This window comes from Sciurus vulgaris, assembly GCF_902686455.1.
Source record: "Sciurus vulgaris genome assembly, chromosome: 9".
NCBI lineage: Eukaryota > Metazoa > Chordata > Mammalia > Rodentia > Sciuridae > Sciurus > Sciurus vulgaris.
In genome coordinates this window covers 16,713,477-16,738,442 of record NC_136469.1, presented here as the reverse complement: position 1 = coordinate 16,738,442, position 24,966 = coordinate 16,713,477, and positions in this window count along the sequence as shown.

Genomic DNA, 24,966 nt, shown 5'->3' with positions numbered 1-24,966 from the left:
GGTCTGATTCCGAGGTCCTTAATCCATTTTGAGTTTAGTTTCGTGCATGGTGAGAGATATGGGTTTAGTTTCATTCTGTTGCATATGGATTTCCAATTCTCCCAGCACCATTTGTTGAAGAGGCTATGTTTTCTCCATTGCATATTTTTGGCACTTTTGTCTAGTATGAGAAAATTGTATTTATTTGGGTTTGTGTCCGTGTCCTCTATTCTGTACCATTGATCTACCTTTCTATTTTGGTACCAATACCATGCCGTTTTTGTTACTATTGCTTTGTAGTAGAGTTGAAGATCTGGTATTGCAATACCCCCTGTTTCACTCTTCCTGCTAAGGATTGCTTTAGCTATTCTGGGTTTCTTATTCTTCCAGATGAATTTCATAATTGCTTGCTCTATTTCTGAAAGGTACGTCATTGGGATTTTAATTGGAATTGCATTGAATTTGTATAGCACTTTAGGTATTATGGCCATTTTGACAATATTAATTCTTCCTATCCAAGAACATGGAAGATCTTTCCATCTTCTGAGGTGTTCTTTAATTTCTTTCTTTAGTGTTGTATAGTTCTCATTGTAGAGGTCTTTCACCTCTTTTGTGAGGTTGATTCTCAAATATTTTATTTTTTCGAGGCTATTGTGAATGGGGTAGTTTTCCTAATTTCTCTTTCTGAAGATTCATCACTTATGTATAAAAATGCATTGGATTTATGAGCATTGATCTTGTAACCTGCTACTTTACTGAATTCACTTATGAGGTCTAAGAGTTTTCTGGTGGAATTTCCAGGTTCCGCTAAATATATAATCATGTCATCAGTGAACAGGGATAGTTTGAGTTCTTCTTTTCCAATTCGTATCCCTTTAATTTCTTTGGTCTGTCTAATTGCTCTGGCTAGAGTCTCAAGAATGATGTTGAATAGAAGTGGTGAAAGAGGGCATCCCTGCCTTATTCCAGTTTTTAGGGGGAATGCTTTCAGCTTTTCACCATTTAGAATATTAGCCATGTGCTTAGCATAAATGGCCTTTACAATGTTAAGGAATGTTCCCACTATCCCTATTTTTTCTAGTGTTTTGAGTATGAAGGGGTGCTGTATTTTATCAAATGCTTTTTCTGCATCTATTGAAATATTATGTGATTCTTGACTTTAAGTCTATTGATATGGTGAATTACGTTTATTGATTTCCTGATGTTCAACCAACCTTGCATCCCTGGGAAGAAACTCACTTGATCATGGTGCACTATCTTTTTAATATGTTTTTGTATGTGATTTGATAAAATTTTGTTGAGAATTTTTGCTTCAATGTTCATTAAGGATATTGGTCTGAAATTTTCTTTCCTTGATGAGTCTCTGTCTGGTTTAGGTATCAGTGTGATATTGGCTTCATAGAATGAGTTTGGGAGGGTTCCCTCCTCTTCTATTTTATGGAATACTTTGAGAAGTATTGGAATGAGCTCTTCTTTAAAGGTTTTGTAGAACTCGGCTGAGAACCCATCTGGTCCCGGACATTTCTTTGTTGGTAGGCTTTTGATGACTTCTTCTATTTCTATTGAAATTGGTCTATTTAAATTGTGTATGTCCTCCTCGTTCAGTTTAGGCAATTCATATGTGACTAGAAACCTGTTGATGTCTGCGAAATTTTCTATTTTGTTGGAGTATAGATTTTCAAAATACCTTCTAATTATGTTTTGTGTTTCAATCCTGTCTGTTGTGATATTTCCTTTTTCATTCCAAATTTTAGTGATTTGGGTTTTCTCTCGTCTTCTCTTTGTTAGTGTGGCTAAAGGTTTATCAATTTTGTTTATTTATTGAAGAACCAACTGTTTATTTTGTCAATTTTTTGTATTGTTTCTTTTGTTTCAATTTCATTGATTTCAGCTCTGAGTTTAACTATTTCCTGTCTTCTAATACTTTTGGTGCTGTTCTGTTCTTCTTTTTCTAGGGCTTTGAGCTGTAGTGTTAGGTCGTTTATTTGTTGAGTTTTACTTCTTTTGTTAAATGCACTCCATGAAATAAATTTCCCTCTAAGTACTGCTTTCATAGTGTCCCAGAGATTTTGATATGATGTTTCTTTGTTCTCATTTACCTCTAAGAATTTTTTAATTTCCTTCCTAATATCTTCTGTTATCCATTCATCATATGATAGCATATTGTTTAATCTCCAGATGTTGGAATAGTTTCTGTTTTTTACTCTTGCATTTATTTCTAACTTCAATCCATTGTGATCTGATAGAATACAAGGTAGTGTCTCTATCTTCTTGTATTTGCTAACATTAGCTTTGTGGCATAATATATGGTCTCTTTTAGAGAAGGATCCATGTGCTGCTGAGAAGAAAGTGTATTCGCTCTTGGTTGGATGGTATATTCTATAAATGTCCGTTAAGTCTAAATTATTGATCGTGTTATTAAGGTCTATGGTTTCTCTGTTCAATTTTTGTTTGGAAGATCTGTCCAGTGGTGAGAGAGGCGTGTTAAAATCACCTAATATTATTGTGTTATGGTCTGTTTGGTTTCTGAAATTGAGAAGGATTTGTTTGACATACATGGATGAGCCACTGTTTGGGGCATAGATGTTTATGATTGTTATATCTTGCTGATTTATGCTTCCCTTAAGCAGTATGAAGTGACCTTCTTTATCCCTTCTGACTAACTTTGGCTTGAAGTCCACATTATCGGAAATGAGGATGGATACTCCAGCTTTTTTGCTGAGTCCATGTGCATGGTATGTTTTTACCCATACTTTTACCTTTAGTCTATGGGTATCTTTTTCTATGAGGTGAGTCTCTTGCAGGCAACATATTGTTGGATCTTTCTTTTTAATCCAATCTGCCAGTCTATGTCTTTTGATTGATGAGTTCAGGCCATTAACATTCACGGTTATTATTGAGATATGATTTGGTTTCCAGTCATTTGGTTCATTTTTTAAATTTTATTTATTTATTTGTTTGACACTACTTGGTTCCTCCTTTATTTGACAATTCCTTTAGGATAATTCCTCCCTTTGCTGATTTGCTTCTTTGTTTTTCATCTCTTCCTCATGGAATATTTTGTTGAGAATGTTCTGTAATACTGGCTTTCTTTTTGTAACTTCTTTTAGCTTTTGTTTATCATGGAAGGATTTTATTTCATCGTCAAATTTGAAGGTAAGTTTTGCTGGGTATAAGATTCTTGGTTGGCATCCATTTTCTTTCAGGGCTTGAAAAATGTTGTTCAAGGCCCTTGAAGCTTTTAGGGTCTCGATTGAAAAATCTGCTGATATCAGTATTGGTTTCCCCCTGAATGTAATTTGGTTCTTTTCTCTCACAGCCTTTAAAATTCTGTCTTTATTTTGTATGTTAGGCATTTTCATTATAATGTGCCTTGGTGTGGGTCTGTTGTAATTTTGTGTATTTGGAGTCCTATAAGCCTCTTGAACTTGATTTTCCATTTCATTCTTCAGATTTGGGAAATTTTCTGATATTATTTCATTGAATAGTAGATTCTTCATTCCTTTGGTTTGTTTCTCTAAGCCTTCCTCAATCCCAATAATTCTTAAATTTGGCCTTTTCATGATATCCCATAGTTCTTGTAGATTCTGTTCATGATTTCTTACCATCTTCTCTGTTTGTTCAACTTTGTTTTCAAGGTTAAATATTTTGTCTTCAATGTCTGAGGTTCTGTCTTCCAGGTGTTCTATCCTACTGGATATGCTTTCTATGGAGTTCTTAAGTTGGTTTATTGTTTTCTTCATGTCAAGAATTTCTGTTTGGTTTTTTTTTCAATATCTCTAACTCTTTATTGAAATGATCTTTTGCTTCCTGTATTTGCTCTTTTAACTGTCGATTGGTGCGATCATTCAATGCCTGCATTTGCTCTTTCATCTCATCATTCAGTGCGTGCATTTGCTCTTTCATCTCATCGTTTGCTTCCCTGATCATTTTAATTATGTACATTCTGAACTCCTTTTTTGTCATTTCTTCTGCCATGCTGTCATTGGGTTTTATTGATGTAACATCTAGATTTGTTTGCAGTATTTTCTTTCCTTGTTTTCTCATATTGTTCAGGTATCAGTGGACCGCTGAGATATTGCAGATTTCTTCTATTAACTTACAATGTCCCTGAAGATTTCTATATATATCCCCTCTTAGCCTTCAGTAGGCTGAAGTCTTGGAGGAAGTTGATAATGCGGTGCTCCACAAGGAAGCTGCCTCTCTAGGAGTGGTGGCCTTCAGGTATGGTATATTCCCTGCTAGTGGGCAGAGGTGCCTGCACTTCTTGACCAATGGTCATCCAAAGGGGAACTAGGCTGCAGGCTGAGGCAACGCCTGTTTGGGCCTGTGTCTCTTGTTTTACCGTTCTTGTGGGGAAACCTCACCCAGCAGGGAAGACTCACCTGGTGGGGAGGTCTCGCTGGTCATTTCCCTCCTAGAGGTTCCCCTCAATTTACAGCTACCACCTGGGCTGGGCTGCCTTCCTCTGCAAAGTTCCCAGAGGCCCGGCCCTACCTCCTGGGCCTGGGAGCCTCACCCTTCGCAGATGAATCTCCTTAGGCTGCCCCTCCTCAGAGAATCTGCCCGCAGTCCTGGAACCTTCGCTGCGTCCCTAAGCCTGTCTCTGTGCGTCTCTTCCACCAAGAAGCCTCCTAGATCCTGGGACCCTGCTCTGCACCTAATCGCCTGGCTATGCGACCCTTCCTCTGAGCAGCCACCTGGGGCCCTGTACAATCACTCTGAGTCCCAGAGACCCGCCACACGCCTCTTCCTCCAGACAGCCACCCAGTATTCTGGTGCGGTCACTAGGAGTCCAAGCAACTCACTGCGTGCCTCTTCCCACCAACCACCCGTAGCCTGGGGCAATCATTCACTCCGAGTCGAAATGACCCTCCCTGTTCCTCCTCCTTCTCCAGGTAACCCCCCAGGTGTTCAGGAGCAGTCACTCTGAGTGGCTCTGAATCCACGTGACCCGCTGCACGCGTCCTCTGGGCAACCTCCTGGAGCTCTGGTGCGGCCACTGGAGACCAAGCGACCCACCGCGCTTCTCCTCCAGGCAGCCCTCCTGTGTTCAGGTGTGGTCGCTTTAAGTCCAAACAACTCACCAATCTCCTCCTCCTCTGAGCAGCCGCCTGGAGCTCTAATGCAGTCACTGTGAGTCCAAACGCCCCGCTGCACTCTTCCTCCTCCTCCTACTCCTCCAGGCAGGCCCTGGTGTTCAGAATTGGTCCGAGTCCAAACAGCTCGCCACTCAGCTTCTCTGGCAACTGCCTGTAGCTCTGGTCTAATCACTCCGAATCCAAGCGGCCGTGCTCCTCCTCCTCCTCCTCAGGGCAGGCCCGGGTGTTCTGAGTCCATACAGCCCTCTCGCCGCTCCTCCCCTGTGCAGCCTCCGGATCCCCAGTGGTTGCTCCAAGTCCCAGCGCTGTGCTGAGCGACCTCCTTTGCGACACTCCCAGTTGTCCGCAATCACTGCTCCAGCGGGGTGAGGGGCGTCTCGCTGGCAGCTCTACTTCACAAAGTTCCCTGTGTTCCGGGACTACCGCCCCATCCGGGATGCCTCCCCAACGGGAGAGACTCACCTGGCTGCTTTGAGTTGGTCCCAAGTCTCTCAATATCTCCTCTTCTGAATCCTGAGTCCTGGAGCAACATGAAATGCAGCCACCCTCTAGGCCGCCATCTTGAAACCTCTCACATTTTTTCATATATCTGTTGATTGCTTGTAGATCTTCTTCTGTGAAGTGTCTGTTCATTTTCTTAGTCCATTTGTTGATTGGATTATTTGTATTCTTGGTGTAGAGTTTTTTGAGTTCTTTATAGATTCTGGAAATTAGTGCTCTATCTGAAGTATGAGTGGCAAAGATTTTCTCCCACTTTGTAGGCTCTTTCTTCTCATTGCTGATAGTTTCCTTTGCTGAGAAAAATTTTTTTTAGTTTGAATCCGTAGCTCAGTTGGTAGCATGCTTGCCTCACATTCACAAGACCCTGAGTTCAATCCCCAGCACCAAAAAAACCAAAACCAAAAACAAAAACAAAAAACCTCAGATCACAAACATTACCAGGACTAGCCAGTTTTAATGGAACACAAATGTATTCATAATTACGTTAAAAGGACATTTCTAACTTCATAAACAATATATCAATATTTGTATTGACTTTTTGCATCATGTGAGGCAAAATATTGAATGCAGAAATAGGAGAATCTACCAGACTTCTTAGATATTTGCAAAAATGTAAAACAATGCCACTCTTCTCATTAAGTATTTCATTTCAGAAATTATTCATTTCACAATTATTTTGATAGAATAGTATTATTTACACCAAGATACATATTATTTAATGGATTTATCATTGTTCAAGAATGAATTCATATAGGAACATTTTTTGAAATCTAATTTCTAATAGTATTATGCTAACTATTGATAGACATGTCATATAAACAAAAGGTCTTGTGGGTTCTCAACAAGTTTTAAGAGTGTAAAGGTTATCTAGAACTGCTAGATTCCACGGAGGGTAGAAAGGCAAATTGCTGTCCTGTAATACATTCCATCCTATATCTCATTAAATTTATTACACATCATGTTTAAATTAAATCCCTTAAGCCATTAAAGATTTTTGCTGCTTTTACATAACAGCAATTTCACGCCACTTTAAGTTATTTGAAAAGGGGCTCTTGCATTCAAATTTAGCCATGATTTTATTTTATAATTATTGCTATTTTATATAGAAATAATAATTGGTATCTAAGAAAGAAAAATTTTTAAATAATTAGTAATTCAGTCTTCTTGAATTTAAACTGGGCTATAGCACAATTTCATTTGTTCTGCTAATCATGGGAAACAGAACGGTGAGGAGAGTGCTGTCATATCCCCTAGATATTTTCTCACAATGAGGAGGTAATGATAAAGTACGACAGAGAGCATAAAATATTTACGTGGTGTCACTTATTTTGCCCATTTGGGAAATCAGTGTTTTAACAATTGCATTTTACAATGCCCTGGATCTTGAGCCTACTGTGCCAAGAATAAGAGAGTTCGTGGAAGTAGAGACTGAAAACACCATGTATGTGAAACTTCTTAAAACTGTACATCCTGGAGCTATAAAGAGAGAGATCATGGCGCTGGAGAGGCTAACCAGCAACGCTTCTGCTTTCTACCTCACAGGCCCTAGAACGGTTTCGAAGTTCTTATATTTTGCTTATACTATCTGACATCCTTCCAAGAATACGTTCTATAAGGTAACACTAATAATAATAATAATAATAATATTAATAATATATTTTGATAATATTTTGCTGGTTTTGAAAAATACTTAGACTGAAAGATAAATACCCAATTGTAAAAGAACTGTAATTTTCAGAATTGTAGGAGACCACTTTTAGTGTCAAAGTATTTTATTTTTGTTTAATATGATTATTCTTCTCATTAATGTTATTTTATGATGTTTTATACAAAGATAAAATTTTGCAAAACATATTGCAATTTACTTGCTTACTACATAATCTTGAATATATATATATATATATATAATATACAAAAATGAAGATATCATGACATGCATGTGATTGAAACAATGTATAATTATGTAGACTCATTTAGTTTTGGAAAATAAAATTCACCATTTGTTCTACTTACCAAGAATTTGACACTTTACTATCCCTTTAATTGTGAAAATTATTAAAATAGTTTGACTGTAATATAATGAAGATGTAGAAGTCTACAAAAAAGAATACTGAATAGCAATGTGAAACATTACAATTTTAAGGAATTATGTTGTCATTTAATTAAAGCTTTCTAGCATAAATAAATATGCTTTCTGGCATAAATAAGAAAGAATAAATCAATCTATTTTTATATATAGACCGTATCAATAAATTTGTTTTACATAAAATCCAAGGTATCATTTAATAACGTTTCATTTCCCATTTTGCAGTGAAGATGAGTACGGCAGTAAAATGTTCCCTTTTTTCTGTTTCTCCAGGCCACGGCAAATGCGTGGTCATCCCCTGCAATCAGCCTACAGCGCACTTCCACCAGCCCACCCGCCCCTTAGCACGTGGCCCTCCTGGCTCTGTATTCAACCCTTCCCACGCTCCAGCTCCTGTGAAAGTGATCTGCTTCGGTTTCTGCGGTTTCGCTTTGTCCAAAAGGTCCTGTAAGTGCGTCATACGATGCAATTCCATCATAAACTCAGATCTTACCATTTTTGGAGTTTGTGATCCATCCTTTAGCCTAATTCATTTGAGATTTATGAAGATGGGCGTGTGTATCAAGAGTGGTTTCTTTTTACTACTAACTCCTGTTCACTTTCATGGTTGTTCCCAATTTGAGGGGAGTTAGAATAATGATATGACAAACATCTCTGCAAAGAATTTTCCAAGAGGTGTTTACTTTGCTAGAGGCTTGCCAGTGAAAGGCTTTTTGGTTGTTTGGTAATTTCCTAAGACCATTAAACTATTTGCGCAACACACGCTTGCCATTCGGCATTCTCCTAAGCATCCTGTGACTATTTCAGGTACACTAGAACTTTAATAACTTGGGATTTTTAAAATTATCATTTTAACCATATAAATACCTGGGTAGTATATTTTATTAATATTTTCATTTGTGTTTCTTTACTAAAGTATACCAACTATCCTAAGTGCTTGGCAGCTATCCTTTACATCTTGTTCATTAGCTATCTGTTCAAACTTATTAACTAATTTGTACTTTGGTGTTTTAGTCTCATTTTTGAGTCTGGAAAGTTATTCCTTACAATCTCTCATTCTGCACCATGTCTTTTTCTTTGGGGCTGGGGCAGGCTGGGGATTATACCATGGCCTTGAAATTGCTATGCAAATATTCACCACTGAGTCATATAAGTCCTGCAGTGGCTTTTTATTCCTTTAGTGGTGTTTATGGATGAGTATTTAAATATTATGAAATGCAATTCATATTTATTTTATTTTAGAGAATATTTTTAGTGATACTTCCAAAAAATTTTTATAAAGTGGGATACAACATTTTATTTTCTTACAAAATATTTATACTTTTTAGGTTTTATATTTAGGACAATGATCCAGTTTACTTTTTTTGTATAAAAGTTTTGGAAGAAAACTTTTTTTTTCTTTTTTGGAAAAAAAATCTTTGTAAGGTTGAGCAAAGCAAAGATTTTTTATTTTTTTTACATATAATTCCAAAAGCAGGAAACATAATAGAAAAATTGATAAATTATACAACATTCTGCTTTTGAAAAAAAACAAAGCATAGACTGTGAGAAAATATTTGTGCATAATATATCTGAGAAAGAACTTGTAACCGGAATATGTAGAAATTCTCAAAATTCATTAATAAGAAAACAAACAGGCAAATGGAAAAAAAAAATCAAGGTGCAAATTTTTGGGTATTATTCACCAATATATAAAATTGAATAATAAGTTCATGAGAAGGTTCTCAATGTCACTGAAAAATCTAAGTATTCATCAATAGGCAAACAGATACACAAACTGTGGTTATATTCCAACAACAAAATTTTATTTAATAATCCAGAAAAAAATGGGTGTATTCTAAGTGATTCAATTATACACATTTTTAGAATATGTAGACTAATCAATTGTGACATAAAACAAATCATTAGCCATGGGAAAATAGGGTACAGGGAAAGCCGGTATGGCAGGATCATAAAAGGGAAGTGTTTAAATGTTTGGAATCATAGAGATATTTCTATCTCATTACAGTTATGTCAAAATTTATCAAACTGCATTATGTTAACATATATAGATAACTATTTGACAATATCACAATGAATTCGTTAAAAACTGAAGCTGTCAACACCAAATGCATACATATTATGATTTTGTCCATCTGCCTTTAGATAATTCTCATTAGAAAATAGGTCAGATTCCACAATCTGGCTATTGTAAAGTGAGCTGCTATAAACATTGATGTGGCTATGTTACTGTAGTATGCTAATTTTAAGTCCTTTGGTATAAACCAAGGAGTGGGATTACTGGGTCAAAAGGTGGGTCCATTCCAAGTATTCAGAGGATTCTCCACATTGCTTTCCAGAGTGGCTGCACCAATTTGCAACTCCACCAGCAATGTAAAAGTGTGCCTGTTTCCCCATACAACCTAGATGCCCTTCAACAGATGAATGGATAAAGAAACTGTGGTATATATACTCAATGGAATATTATTCAGTCATAAAGAATAATAATATTATGGCACTTGGAGATGAATGGGTGGAATTGGAGAATATCATGTTAAGTGAAATAAGCCAATTCAAAAAACAAAAGGTCGAATGGTTTCCCTGATAAGTGGATGATGATATGTAATGAGAGTGGGGGAGTGAGGGGTAAGAAAAGAATGGAGGAACTTTAGAGTACATAGAGGGAAATGAGAGGGAGGAGGTATGAAAGATGGTAGAATGAGACAGACATCATTACCCTACATATACTTAAGATTACACGAATGGTATGAATCTACATCATGCAAAACCATAGAAATGAAATGATGTACCCCATTTGTGTACAATGAATCAAAATGCAGTCTGTAAAAACAAGAAAAGAAAAAAAGAAAATAGGTCAGATAATGTATTAATTTCTAAATAACTTCAAGTGATTTCCCCTCTCAATCAGAGTCCTCCAATAGCCTAAAATTTGCTTCTGTTATTGGTTCTCAAGGTATTGATCCCTAAAGGTTCTGGAAACTTGTTGAGATATTTTTGTGGCGTTTAGAGCTCTCCTGGTCCTAAGTGGGATGCCAGTTATTATACAATGTTCTGGGAACTCCCACAAAATAAATTTTTCAACGTTCTGCACATTTGAATTTCTTGTCAGGCATTCATCAAAAAAAAAAATGTGTCTTGAACCTAAATCTACTCAAATTTCTGGCTAGACACTAATTATTTTTGTTCAGTCTTATTATAAAATAAGGATACAATTGCCTATAGTACAGGAAGTCATCTTTTTGTTTAAAGTATTTCCTCTCTTTTTGAAGGTAAGATCTTTTGGAAATGAAAGGGGAAGCATTGGAGTAAAGAAGGGGAACAAAGAGGAAAGAGGAGGAATGGGCAAGGGAGGAACTGCAGAACAAATTAATCAAACTATCTCATGTTCATTTGTGTCTCATAATGGATGACACTTTGATGTATAACCATATCGCACCAATTTAAAAAATAAAACAAAAAAGTATTTCCCTTTTAATAACTTCAAAAGTTGCACAACAGAAAGTAACACTCTGTGTATTGTGATTGTCAGCACATAAGACCTGCATCAGCTCAGTGTTTATAGTCGTCACAATTACAGTTCCCCAAAGAGGTGGAAATACATGGATTCCAGCATTTCACCTTCTAGAGTAGCCGGGCTCAATTTTACCCATTGAAATACACCTATTTCAAACAGCTGTCACGTTAATTTCTCTTGTACGGTGAGGGCAGATGTTAATCGCTAGCTTCTCAAGAAACACGGTTGCCAAGTTGGAGTATAAGAGTAGGTTCTTCATTCAGAGTATTCTTCACATCCAAACCTTTACAAAGGAAGAGAAGGAAGACGGGCTGGGCAGAGGAAGTAGATCTGTAATACTGACCTAAGAGCAACGGGCCCAATGTCTGCAGAAGTGATGCAGCTACAATATCCTTTCAGAGTTGGACCCCATGAGGCCAAGATGTCCAGGCTTTTGTGAAATGTAGACATGGTCTGCTTCAGGAATCTCAGGTCAAGAGCACTGCCGTAAGTTTAATGCAGTGTGCAGAATATCTAATGCTTCAACTCTCAGGATTTTGTGAAAACCATAGAGGAGAGTTCTAAGACTCAAGTTTTTCTACTTTGAATAAACTGTTTAATGGAGTCTTTGTATTAAATTCCAACACATAGTATCTCTGCTAGTGGAAAATATAGTGGGTGAAGTCCTGTTTGAGACAATGGCAATCATGGAGGTTGGACAGTGTTATCTTAGTATCTTCTACTTTCTGAAAACGGGTTTAACTACGGGGCCCGGCCATTGCATCTGATTGGATGTGTAAGTTTAGTTCCAGAATGGGAATTGCTGGAGTTTGTCCTAATTTAAGAACTTTTAAACCTATTGCAGAAAAGTTGTGTTGGCCTAGGAAAACTCCTTTTTTGCCTTGGGTGAATTGCTTTGTCTCCACATGAATAGCTTAGATGGATTTGATCTTCTATGGTTGGAGAAGTCTCTTGAATCAAAAAACCTATGGGGTCATAGAAATGTTTGCAAAACAAATGAAGAAAAACGATATTGTTTCCAAAGTTTTATTAAACAATGAAATTATCCATACATAATTACATGCAATTTTATTCATCGCAGAATACTGTCTACGGGCTTTTATATGCATGGATCTCCCACATAACCTTGGACATGCCTGTTGGTTATTTAGTGTCAAACATCTAAATTTCTAGGTAAGAAATATACACCTGCCTCATTCAAAGGAACTAAATATTCTACCATCGATACCTGCAAGAGCATTAGTTTTTTTCTTAATAGGGATTGAAATTTCACACCCAAGTTGAATGATTCAGGATTTGATTTTATTATTCAATTATTCATTATTTCTTAATTGGAAAGCATGAAATGTGGTGAAGAAAGAGGTTTTTTTCTTTCTATGACATTTCTATTGAAGGTGGCAAATATAAAATTTTTCTATTGGACACCAACTAGCAGTCCCCAATGTGCAATGTGCAAAGATTTGTACAACTCACTGACAATTAACCTTAAGAAAACTAAAAGATTTTTGAGGAAGGATTCCAAATGTGTACTAGCAAGTCCTTTTTCTTCTTCTTGTTCCTCCTCCTCCTTATCCTCCCCCTCCTCCTCTCTTTTTAACTCCTCCTCCTCCTCTTCTTCTACTTCTTTCTTTTTCCTTTTTTGTACCAGGGAATGAACCCAGGTGTGCTTAACCACTGAGCCACATCCCCAGCCCTTTTTATATACTTTATTTAGAGACAGGGTCTTGCTAAATTGCTTAGGGACTTGCCTAGTTGCCGAAGCTGGCTTTGAGCTCCCAATGTGCCAGCCTCAGTGTCCAGAGCTACTGGAATTACAGGCGTGTGCCACCACACCTGGATGCAAGTTCTTCTTGAGGAAGGTGTTAGGGTCCCATTCCGACTAATCCCTGGAGAGTCAAAGTGAACACACCGTAATGCAAATCACACAACGAGGTTTTATTAAAGCAAACTCGAGCCTGGACCGCAACCAGCCCCTCAGACCGATACAATGGCTGGGGGGAGGGAGCGGCCCTGAGGGGCGAGAAAGCCCTCTATTTAACAGATTTCCAAGTATTCACACACAAAGATCTGTACGTTATTGGTTAACATTTGAACAGCTAAACATTAGTCCTCCTCTGGTTGGGTCCTGCCAATTTATTTGATTCTCATTGGGTCCCACCAGAACTGAACGGTCCTAGAGGAAGAAGGGAGGAGGGAAGGGGTGAACTGTGCAGGAGATGGGTCAGGTTTAGGACCCCCTGTCCTTGATAGATAAGGTTTCTAGGCAACTGCACATTCCTCAGACAAATATCTCTTAACAACCTCGGTAAGCACGGGGGCCCAGCAGCCCTGTTTGTGCTGTATTGGCTCTTGAGGGTGCAGTCCCAACTGCCTGCATCCTGGTGATTAAGACAGTTAGCTGCACAGATATCACCCTGCTCTCAACATTTCCCCCTTCAGTTGTTCATAATGAGGAATCATGCTCATTTGGGCATCATGCACATTCATCTTCTGGGGCCGGTATTCTCTCATATTGTTGTCTCAGCACCATTAGTTGGACCATGCTTACATGGTCCTTAACAAAAACCATTAACTTACTTAAAATGTAGGGTACAAAAGTTAAAATAAGCAAAAGCAGAGCTAAGGGGCCTACTAAGGTAGAGATTAGTGTAGCAAGCCAAGGGGACCTATTGAACCATGCTTCAAATCAATTTTCTTGGGCCTCCCTCTCTAGCTTTCTCTTGGCGAGACCCTCTCTGACCTTAACCATGGATTCCCTCACTACTCCAGAATGATTAGCATAAAACCAACACTCTTCTCCCAGGGTTGCACATAGACCTCCTTGCTTACAGTCTTTAAAGGCAGGTAAATTTGGTAATCAATGAGCTTAGGGGATCCTTAACATTTTATTCTCCCAGGGGCAGTCTCCAACTTCCAGAGGCAGATGGGTTTCATGGCCTTCATTTCCTCAATTTGACCCAATCCTCCATTTCTACGCTAACTGTCCGTCCCCAATTCTGGCTTCATTCCCCCCGTCTAATTTTAGGAACTCCTTGCTGCTGTAGGGAAAGGGGGTGATGACCGTTCTGGCTCCTTCGAGCTGGAAGGGGGCAGCTTGGGGCAAGCAGTTTGGAGTTCCCTTTTAAGAATCAGGTCAATTGAGGGGTCCAAGCTAGAAGTCTGGTTGGGGAGGAGCAGGTTGTAAAGTCATCTGGGGTGGGTGCTTCTATGAGAGAAGAACAAAAAGACATGAGTATAGAAATGAGATTGGTATAAAGTAAATGTTGCAGCATCTGGAACATGCCCCTGAGTATCATGAAAATGACAGAAGTCAATCTCTCACCAGGAGGTGGAAGAACTGAGAAATTGTTCCCATAACTAGGCTTAGCAAAGGCTGGAGAGGACAAGGCCTTTATTTGGGGACTTTAACATTGTCCAGGTTATCAGGAATGTAAACACAACATTTAACTCTTAATGTCATAGATGTCCCCATAAAATATAGTTAAGCTACTTAAAGTCATCTGATTTTTGCAAAATATCCCTTTATTGGTATAACCTGAGTTTAATAGAGATCTCTATACTTCTGTTACTTAGGGATAGATAATCATATGAGCAAACATAGATTAAGTCTACTTGTGTAGCTTAGGAAGCTCTGCAGGCCTTGAACTGACTAAAAACTTCTGACTCTGGCACTTTCTCTTGATAGTTATCAGGCACATTTGCTGAAGAATCTTTCTTTCATTTGTAGCTTCCAGTCTTTATTTTAGTGGGCTAGCACAAGTGTACATCTTAAGTTACATTTAACTATTATTATTTTTAAATGCCCAAGAATGGCTATATTTTGGTTTTAACTGTTTTGCTGGGTGTCTAAGATCAAGCTGGTCAAATTGACCTGGTTCCTGTCTTGTTAAAGAGTCAGCTGAGTTCCCACAGGGGTCACTCGTAGAGAACTTAAGAGTGGGTTCTTAGCTCCACCAGTGCCATTAGTTAGGCAGGGTCTCCTTGATGAGGTGACTTCCTTTGGAAGCATCAAGGGATGTCTCCCTTTTTTCATGACCCTCCTCTGCAGCAGATGCACTGAGTGATTTCTCATCCTCTAGTTTCAACAATCTCCTTGATCAGGAGATTGTGTGACCCAGAGTTGCAGCGCTCCTTAGAGAAGTCCCCTTATTCCCTGGGTTCAGGCTGACTTTGAGGGCAAGATACTGTTTTTTGTTTTTTCTCTTGGCCTCTGTATTTAATTCCAATTTCTAAGTTTGATCTTAATCATCCAGTAAGCCAGTCTCACCAGTCATAAAGTAAGAGTACTGGGCTTTAACTTTAATGTCCATAACTTTACAGTTATTTACCCTTTTATCTAACTGGAGTCTGCATTAGTACTGGAAGTTACCACTATCTGTTGTAGAGGTGATGGCTTATTATCACAAGTTACCTAGGTTGTGTGTTCTGGAAGCAGCTACTTCTGCAAACAGTAACAGGCAACAGTTTTACAAAATGAAATTAGCAAGAGTAAAAACATATATGTATAATAGCTCTCTTGAATTTTGGCTGAGTTCTACATTATATACCCTGTTTGAGATCACAGTAATCTTTACAACAAACATTACACTTTTGGATACAACTTTAATGAGTAAAAGTCTGGCTTACTTTGGAGCCATTCTAAAATGCAGCAGGGTGAGGCAGAGCCTTATCTCCAGTAAGGCAGGGCTCTTCACAAATCTTAAGTAAAACATTTTAATCCTGAAGCTAATTTTTACCCCTTTTGCCATGACCAGCATGACCAAATTTTCAAGTTCAGTGAGGGGCAATGGAGTATTAGAAAATAAAGTTTTATAAACACAGATTTTGAAGATTAAGCTGAGATCAGATGGAGCTCTGTTTTCTGATGGAGATGCAGATCTAAAGAGTTATGTTAGCAATCTTTATACAGGTCTTATTATTAGGTTAAAGACCATGTAAGCATTATTCTTTGTTTTCAGGAAAGTTACAGAGACTAGAATATCTACATAACTTTTTCCACAACTGCAAAGTGCAATGTTAGGGACTCTGTGTAGCTCTCAAAGAAGTCCACTGTCCAAAGTTACTGTAAGGTGGGCAGGAACTAGAGAAGGGAGCTGATGAAACACTGATTATCTAGCAAAACAATTTTTTTTCTCTGCCCAAGAGCGGTGTGCCTGAGATCAATGTAAGAGCTGATAGGACTCCTGTACAGAGCCTCCTCAGGGAGGGTACTGCCACAGCAGTTAGGCATCTAAGAAGGAACACTTCCAGGCACCAGGCATGCTACAGTCATGTGGCCAGAGACCCCAATCTCAGTCATTGTTGTCTCATTTTTGCTATTGCACATTACACTCTTTATTAAATGTCATTTTAAGAAGTTTACATATATTGATTCCTGAATCTATATGAACATTAGTTAACACAATCTAACATTATGTCCAAAACAGGAATCAATCAAAGAAAGGCTGAGAGAGCTTTTAAATTTTCTTTTGTGTAGCCAAATGCTTTCACCTTCTACTAGATGAACCTTTAAACAAATCAGGCTGTCACTAACTCTTAGAAATATATTTACATTTAAATTTTTATCTCAGTGAAATAAGTAACCAATTTTACATATATCTTAATGATAATAGGTCCCATAATAGAACATTAAATGATAGAAATAAATCCCCAATAAAATGTGCTCTTTAAGTTTAAAATTACCATTACAGACAAGTTTATTCTGGAGAATAGCAGCTTGATAAATTTCCTGCTTTAAAGATGTATATCTGGAAAATATGAACACATTTAATATACAAAGAGTGACCATTTTACAATTACCTTGATACCTTTATGTTAACCAAATTTAGTTTTGAAAGAAAAATTTAGACTCTAATGTAGTACAATACTTTAACAGTTGTTTAACCATAATTGTATAAACCTCAGTTTTCAAGACTAATTGTCCTAAAGAATGAAACTTAACAGATATAATGTTAAGAGTAAATTAGTGTCTTTAAGAAATCCTTGTCAATTTAACATATAAATTAAACTTCGGTTTATATCAGTACAGTAGTATTTGACTTTAAGAAAAACCTTAAACAGCTTTAACTGGTTGTTTCACATACTTGTAACCAACTTAGTTATAGGCAAACTTGTTGACATTTTCTCTTTACTCACACAGACTTTCTTAGCACTTAGACCCTCATGTATTTCATCATATAAACCCTTTCTTATCCAGAAAGATTTTGTTCTACACTAAATATAGTTCCACCTTTTATTTTCTCTTTCCTATCTGTTGACCCTTTTTTGTACACATTCTGCTTATGAAATTTCTGAATTTAGGTAACAATACTCCATTTTAACAAGATAAAATACTTTGTTGTTTATAGTACTCTAACTGAAACACAGTGAGAGGGGAGATGATAACTCTAAATCCAAACCTAAGAGCTCCTTGGAGCTTTGCAGAACTGGAAGGGAGCAGGAAGGGAGCAGGGGGAAGTGGTAAGGGAGCAGATGGAACGCTCACCCTCCGGGTTGGGGTTTTACCTGTTAGGGCATAACTCTTAATAACCTTGTTTTTAGTAATGATACAAAGCAATTTAAACCCTTTTTAATTTAACAACCTATGAAAACACCAATAATGTTTAAGTATGTTACTCCATGGAATTTAAGGACTTAAGAGTACTTAATGTTATTTAACAATTAGCATTTCAACTTTGCAAATTAATCAGATGTAGCTAACAAACACATTTGAGTAGTCCCATACATGTTAAATTTAATTTACTTATTTTGAAAAAAAACAAGATATCAAACAAGTGTCCTGAACAGTATTTGCTGTCTCTTTCCTGTTGAAGAAAAGTCCTAGAAAAAATTGATATTAGACATTGTTTAACATCAACATTTCATTAGTTTGACCACCTAGAGACTTGAAAATTATTTCTAAAGACATTTTACTTTTATTAGTTTACCCAATTTAAATTGAACCCTTTTAAATCACGTGAATAAAAGTATTTGGATCCATTTTTAAAGTTTAAATTTTATGCGCGCTTATTATTTATGTCAATTTTGTCAGGTACATACATAGACAATACGACCTTAAACAATAACATATACACATAACACAAAAGCAAAGGAGGCCTTGTAATGTTTATCTCCATTGCAATGTAACAGATGTTTAAAAATAACTTTAGAGTTGGATAAAATAGAACTGATCAAAAAAAAATCATTAACCTAGGTATGTAGGATCAAAATTATGAGCTCAGAAATACAGCATTAAAGAAAAACAAAACAAAACAAGAATCCTAGAAAATGAGTTAGTTCTGTGTAGCAGCCCAGGAGTTTAAAACGCACCTCTATTTTTTTTCTCTCAGGTTACTTCCCCCTCTCCCACTGAAACTGCTACAGTTCACACTCCAATGCAGGCTTCAGCAAGGCCAGGCAGGGGGGAGGGAGGGATTGCCCAGGACTTTTTAACCCTTTTTTTCCTGGCTGAGAAATCAGGTTAGGTTTGAATGCAGAAAATCACAAAACATTATTTCCCACTACTTTTGGGGAATGGAGCTACTAAGCTCTCCGCCTACGGGGATTGGAGTAAACAAATCTCTTAGGAACAAGGAGGACTGTAAAGTACCCTGCAATGAGTATCCCTAAGCCTAAGAATAGGGGACCTGAGGGAGGACAAAGGGAGCCTATCGTCAGACAGAGAGGTGTTTAGGATCGGATATATTTTGGTACTTCCAGGGGAACTTCTGTGAGTCATTACATCACAGCCATGTGTCCTGCACTATGTCTCCGGTAAAAATTTCCACAGAAGGAGACCTGGGATGGGGCATGTAACTGAAGCCAGCTCTCCTGCCTTTTCTTGAAGGGTCTCACGGGAGGGGTTGATTTTAAATGCCTCCCTCTTGCAGCTTAAAGAGAACACAGTGAGCACATCTAAGCACAAGAACAGTAAGAGGGAGACTCTAGATAGACTAGTGACGGCTAACTATTCGAACAAAGGGAACCTGGGCATTTCCATACTAATTGTCCCAGGTCTTAATCCTACAGTTTGAACTCCTATGTCTGACTGGCAAGGGAAGGGGAGCATCCAGGAGGGAGTGGATGTGCGGAAGTGTTGTGTAGCCCATTTTACCCTCCAAAAGTGAAGAGACAGAAAGCTGCACCTCAAACAAATGTGGGGTGCAGGGAGAGAGAAGCTTACTTACCTCACTTGGTGTAGATCTTGGTGAAGATTGGCTACTCCGTGGAGCAGACTGTAGCAAACTCACCTGCTTTAGGTGGTCCACACCAAAGTTCCATTCTCTGGCGCAGACCTCTGAGAAGTGACTCAGGAGGAAAATCTTAGGAGTCACCTGAGCCTGCCCCATAATAATGAGGAGAAAAGGACCAAGCAGACCAAAAAGAACAAAGGAGGCAATACACACAGTAAAACAAATTTTCACAGGACTCTCCAACATCCACCGGCCCGTCAGCCACACACTCTCACAGGCGCAATGCCCTTCTCAGTCACACTACCAAATCAGACCAAGGATCCTCACCAAACAACCACCCAACCGGTGTCCACTGGGGACATCGGCGTGACTCCTGATCGTTGGGGACGTCTCCCACGACTTTTGACAGTGGAACCTCCAGGGTAACTCACAACCCTTTCCTTCCACCAAACGAGAGTTTTCACCCAAACTCTAACCAGGACTTACGTCCTACCAGGACTTACATCCTACCAGGAGGTGGCCAATCCTCCTTCCGCGGCAAATTTCCTTAGAAACCTCAGTACCATGGGCCGTTTGTCTCTCCTGGGCTGGAGTCGGATGAATTTATCCCGGACGAGCCCCCAAATGTTAGGGTCCCATACCGACTAATCCCTGGAGAGTCAAAGTGAACACACCGTAATGCAAATCACACAACGAGGTTTTATTAAAGCAAACTCGAGCCTGGACCGCAACTAGCCCCTCAGACCGATACAATGGCTGGGGGGAGGGAGCGGCCCTGAGGGGCGAGAAAGCCCTCTATTTAACAGATTTCCAAGTATTCACACACAAAGATCTGTACGTTATTGGTTAACATTTGAACAGCTAAACATTAGTCCTCCTCTGGTTGGGTCCTGCCAATTTATTTGATTCTCATTGGGTCCCACCAGAACTGAATGGTCCTAGAGGAAGAAGGGAGGAGGGAAGGGGTGAACTGTGCAGGAGATGGGTCAGGTTTAGGACCCCCTGTCCTTGATAGATAAGGTTTCTAGGCAACTGCACATTCCTCAGACAAATATCTCTTAACAACCTCGGTAAGCACGGGGGCCCAGCAGCCCTGTTTGTGCTGTATTGGCTCTTGAGGGTGCAGTCCCAACTGCCTGCATCCTGGTGATTAAGACAGTTAGCTGCACAGATATCACCATGTTCTCAACAGAAGGCATACTGATTTTTGTATTCAGGAAGGAGTACACAGGAAGGCATTAACAAAGCCAAAGACCATATCCAAATACCAATAAAGACAACAAGTGTTTCAGTCACTGTAGACTAATTGTGGACATATTCTTACTACAATTTTGGTAGTTTACAATACAGTGTCAAATAGCAATGACTTTCAGAAAATTATTCATAATGCCCCCTTTCTATACATCTTATAAGAGAAGGCTACCTGTTTCCTCTTGACGTTAGTCTGTTATGTTTTCAGCAGCTGTAATAAGTATGGTAGATTTTGGCTATGCACTTGAGTGACCCTTTAAGAAGGTGCCAGAAGAGGTCCTAGGGAACATGTTCCATCACTATATTCACATACTTGCTTCTGAAGAATATTTATATAAATTATACATGTTCTTCAAAAGAAGGACAGCCTTACTCTATGCAAATAATGAAAGTAATACTAAAAATGATGACCAGTGCCATAACTATGATAATAAACATAAGTTTCAGTACTCAGTAATCTCATGAAGTGGGTTAGCCTTCTTCTGGAAAGTGAACAGAAAATTGCATTTTAGTTTTGGTCTTTGTCTATCTTGCCTCTAAAAGAATAATCGGCTCTGTGTTTGCACATCTGCATATCACTTTGTATATGTTCCTGCCTAGGATAGGCAGTCAAATTCATTCCTTTCCACCACTATGGTAACCACTGTAGCTTCCAGTTGAGCTCTCACAAGTAATATGTGTACGTTCCTCTTGGGGCCCAAAAAATTTAGCACAGAAGTAAACAGACATGAAGTGCTATTATCACATGGCATTAATGTAAAGCGTCATTTATTGAAGACACTCAGAAACAATGGAAGCACCTGAACACACGTAATTGTAGAGCCCTGAGGATCCTATAGAAAGGTGAGCTGGGACTGATCAGAGCTGAAAAATCAAGGAAGAATGTCAGGAAGGAGATTCTGGGTTATGTGAATTTGCATGTTTATAGGAGACTGAAAAACAGGACAGGAAGCATGCTTTCAACCATGTAACCATTAGAGCTTCCTGATCTAGGAGAAAGCTATATCAGGGCCCTGCTCTTTCTATTATCCCAAAGCCCTTTGTTGCTATACTCAGATAATTTCGATATACAAAACTTTACTTTTTAAAATTAAGCTTCCAAAGGTAACCCCAGGGCCATCAAGATATGCCTCTTTTTATTTAAAAGTACACTAATGGATGTATGAAATATTTATCATAGCAACACTCATCAAATGTCAATAGGAAGGAAACAAAGTAAAGATCCATTGCAGATTTTCATCGTAAAAGTTAAGGTGTATCTTAACAATGGACTGTCTGTGTCTGTCTCTTGCCCCTATGTACTCACACAAGTATACCCTTTCTATATGAGCCTGCAGGAAGAGAAATGGGCTCAGTAAAGGGTGTCAATCACCTTCCTCTGAAGTACCTAGAAACAGCAGAGAGGAGAATGAGGAGACAGATGCACCCCTCTGAAACTTGCCCAAGTGCACCTGAAAGTGTCTGCATCTGAGAGAAGGAAGAGATGTGGTGGGTGGGAGACTTACCTTCTCATCGAGTGTACTTTCAAAGTAAGGACCCGCCAGGGCCCAGCTCTCGATTTCTAAAACTATTTCCTAGTTAAGAGGACCAAGAATTTATGGAGAAATACCTGATTCTAGCACTAGGACATGAGAAATCCGAGAACACTGAGCATCTAGCCACACCAGGAAGAAAATATACAATGATGGGGATTCTTTAAAAGAATGTAGGAGGATATTTAAAAATCCTTAATGTCCAAAGCTAGAAAGTATGACAACACAATGACTAATATTATACTGGGTTATGACCCAAAGTATAAGATAAATAAACGTGAGTTCATACTCTCTCAAGTAAATGATTCAATAAATAAAGTGGGAGAAAATAGGTTTATATGTGCAGGAGTCCAATTAATTCATGTAGATGCTCTTTACTCAAGAAGGTAGAATGTAACTCTAAGTTTGGGCAGCATGAATGGAATCCTTCAAAAATACTATATGCAAATGGAGAAAAAAACTAAACATGGTGAAGAAACATGACAAGCACTATACCACCCATATTGATCAAGGTTAATGAAAATAGTGACAGGTGATGTTGATACCATGTACCTTTGAGATGATATGAAGAAAATGACACTTCACCTCTGTAACTTTCCTCCCACTAAAATTATAATCCTTGTCTGACATTAAGAGAGAAAAAAAGGCAGATTCAAATTATAAGACATTCTACAAAATGCGTTGTTCTTTGCAACAGTCAAAATCATAAAAATATGAGAAAATGTCATATACTAGAAGACCCTACAGATTCATGATCACTAAATGTAAGACTGCCTAGCATCCTGGAACAAAAAGGACATTAGTTAAAAATTAATGAAAGCCATATGAATTATGAGCTTTAATTGATAATAATGTTTCAACATTGATTCATCAGTTGTGACAAATTTGTTATGCTGATGTAAGTTGCTAACAATAGGGAGAGTTGGATATAAAATGCCCTTACTTTTCAAACATTATTTGTAAAAATGAACAAAAAGTAATACGGATAATATTTATACTGTTTTTATTACCAAAATTGATCTAAAACAATTTCCCAGCAAACTAATTTATATTTTGTATTTACAAAACGATACTATACATTTTCTTCATGATTATTTTCAATAAAAAATTAACACATTTTAAGTATAAATATTGCCAATAGTAAACTGAGGGAAAGTTACATGAACATATGGTTTCACTCTCTGTTTAAATGTGTTTTTAATTAAATCTGCAGGAAGATTTATAAAATAAATAGGGCTGAATAATATTGAGAGAAGTTTTTGAAGGTGTTAAAATAAATTTGCTTGTTTTTCCTCAAGGCTTGATCAAAATATACCGTTTTATTCTTTAGCACAACATATATTTAATTCAAAATACTTATTTCTTATTTATTTGCTATTATGGGTTACACAACTGACATTTTATGCTGATTTCTTTGTGTAACAGCCAGATTGTAGGGGAAAGAGGCTATTTCATCTGCAATACAAACATTTCACAGATGAGAGATTTAAAATAAAAGATTAAAAGTTCCAAGCATACTAAAGTAAAAATAGTACAGACTTTGAGACATACTTTCATTATATTTTGAATATTTCTAAAGGCTTTTTATATTTTCTCACATTAGGAGTCAAAAATAAAATTCCAACATTGATATTTTGCTGTTTTTGCCTTGGTCATAAAGGGATTTGAAATAAAATGACAAAGAATTTGAAAAGTAGAGTCAATGACATGCAAAACAACTTTGTACTTTTCTGAGATATGAATGCGAGAAAACTGTCACACATTCACACAAGAACACACACCAACACATAAGCATTCATCTACCTTTGGACACTGATTATGTCTTAACCTGAATAGTAACCTAATACTGAGTAAAAGATTTATTTAAGTTTATTTAATTTTTAAAGATATTCCCAAAACCTGGGACTTGGGTGCACTTCAGCCTTATGTACTTGCTAAGGAAGGGCTTATTTTTACAAGTTGAAAAGAATCCCCAGGTAAGCAGTCTGGGACTGATGTAATGGCCCAATATAGTCATGATGAACAGCTCAGTGAAGTCAAATGTCCCAAAGCCTTTACTTGAGTTCACTGTTCTGTATGCAAGACGGTTCTCACTTACCTTGGCCTAGAATATTACTCCACATAGAAGAAAAGTTAGGAAAAGGTTAAAGAGGTAGGCACACAAGCTGGTTCTCTTTTAAGAGACTTTCAAAGACACACCCCACAGCCATACCACCTCTGTGACTGTCATTTATGGCAGTGGTCAGACATATGTCACGTAGATACCTATCAACATAAAGGAGGTCAGATGCTCAAGTAATTTACAGATCAGATGAATTAAGCTCTAATTCTTACAGTAAAGAAAAGGAGGGGCTGGGATTGTAGCTTAGTGGTAGAGCGTTTGCCTCACGTTTGAGGAACTGGGTTCGATTCTCAGCACCACATATAAATAAATTAAAAAATTAAAATTCATTGACAACTAAAAAAAATTTTTAAAAAGAAAAAGAAAAGGAGGAGAGATGAAACACATAGGCTCATGCCCTCATCTGCCACAAAGGATATCTCTGCAAGGAGTTGCTTCTATCATCTTTTGAGTAGGCTCTATCTCCCAACCAAAGTAATTTAAATTGTTGTCAAATTCAGTAATATATCCACAGTTTCAATTTAAGAAGTTTAGGATATGGTACACTCCAAGAAAAGTAAAGCCAACTAAGTAGTTTTATCAGAGTTGATCAGTGAAAATGTTTTTATGTATAGCTATTCATATCAATACATGTTATTATTCATTACCAGGATCATGTCATATAAAAATGTGTTTTTTACCTTATTTCAACTATATTCCTGTGTCCTT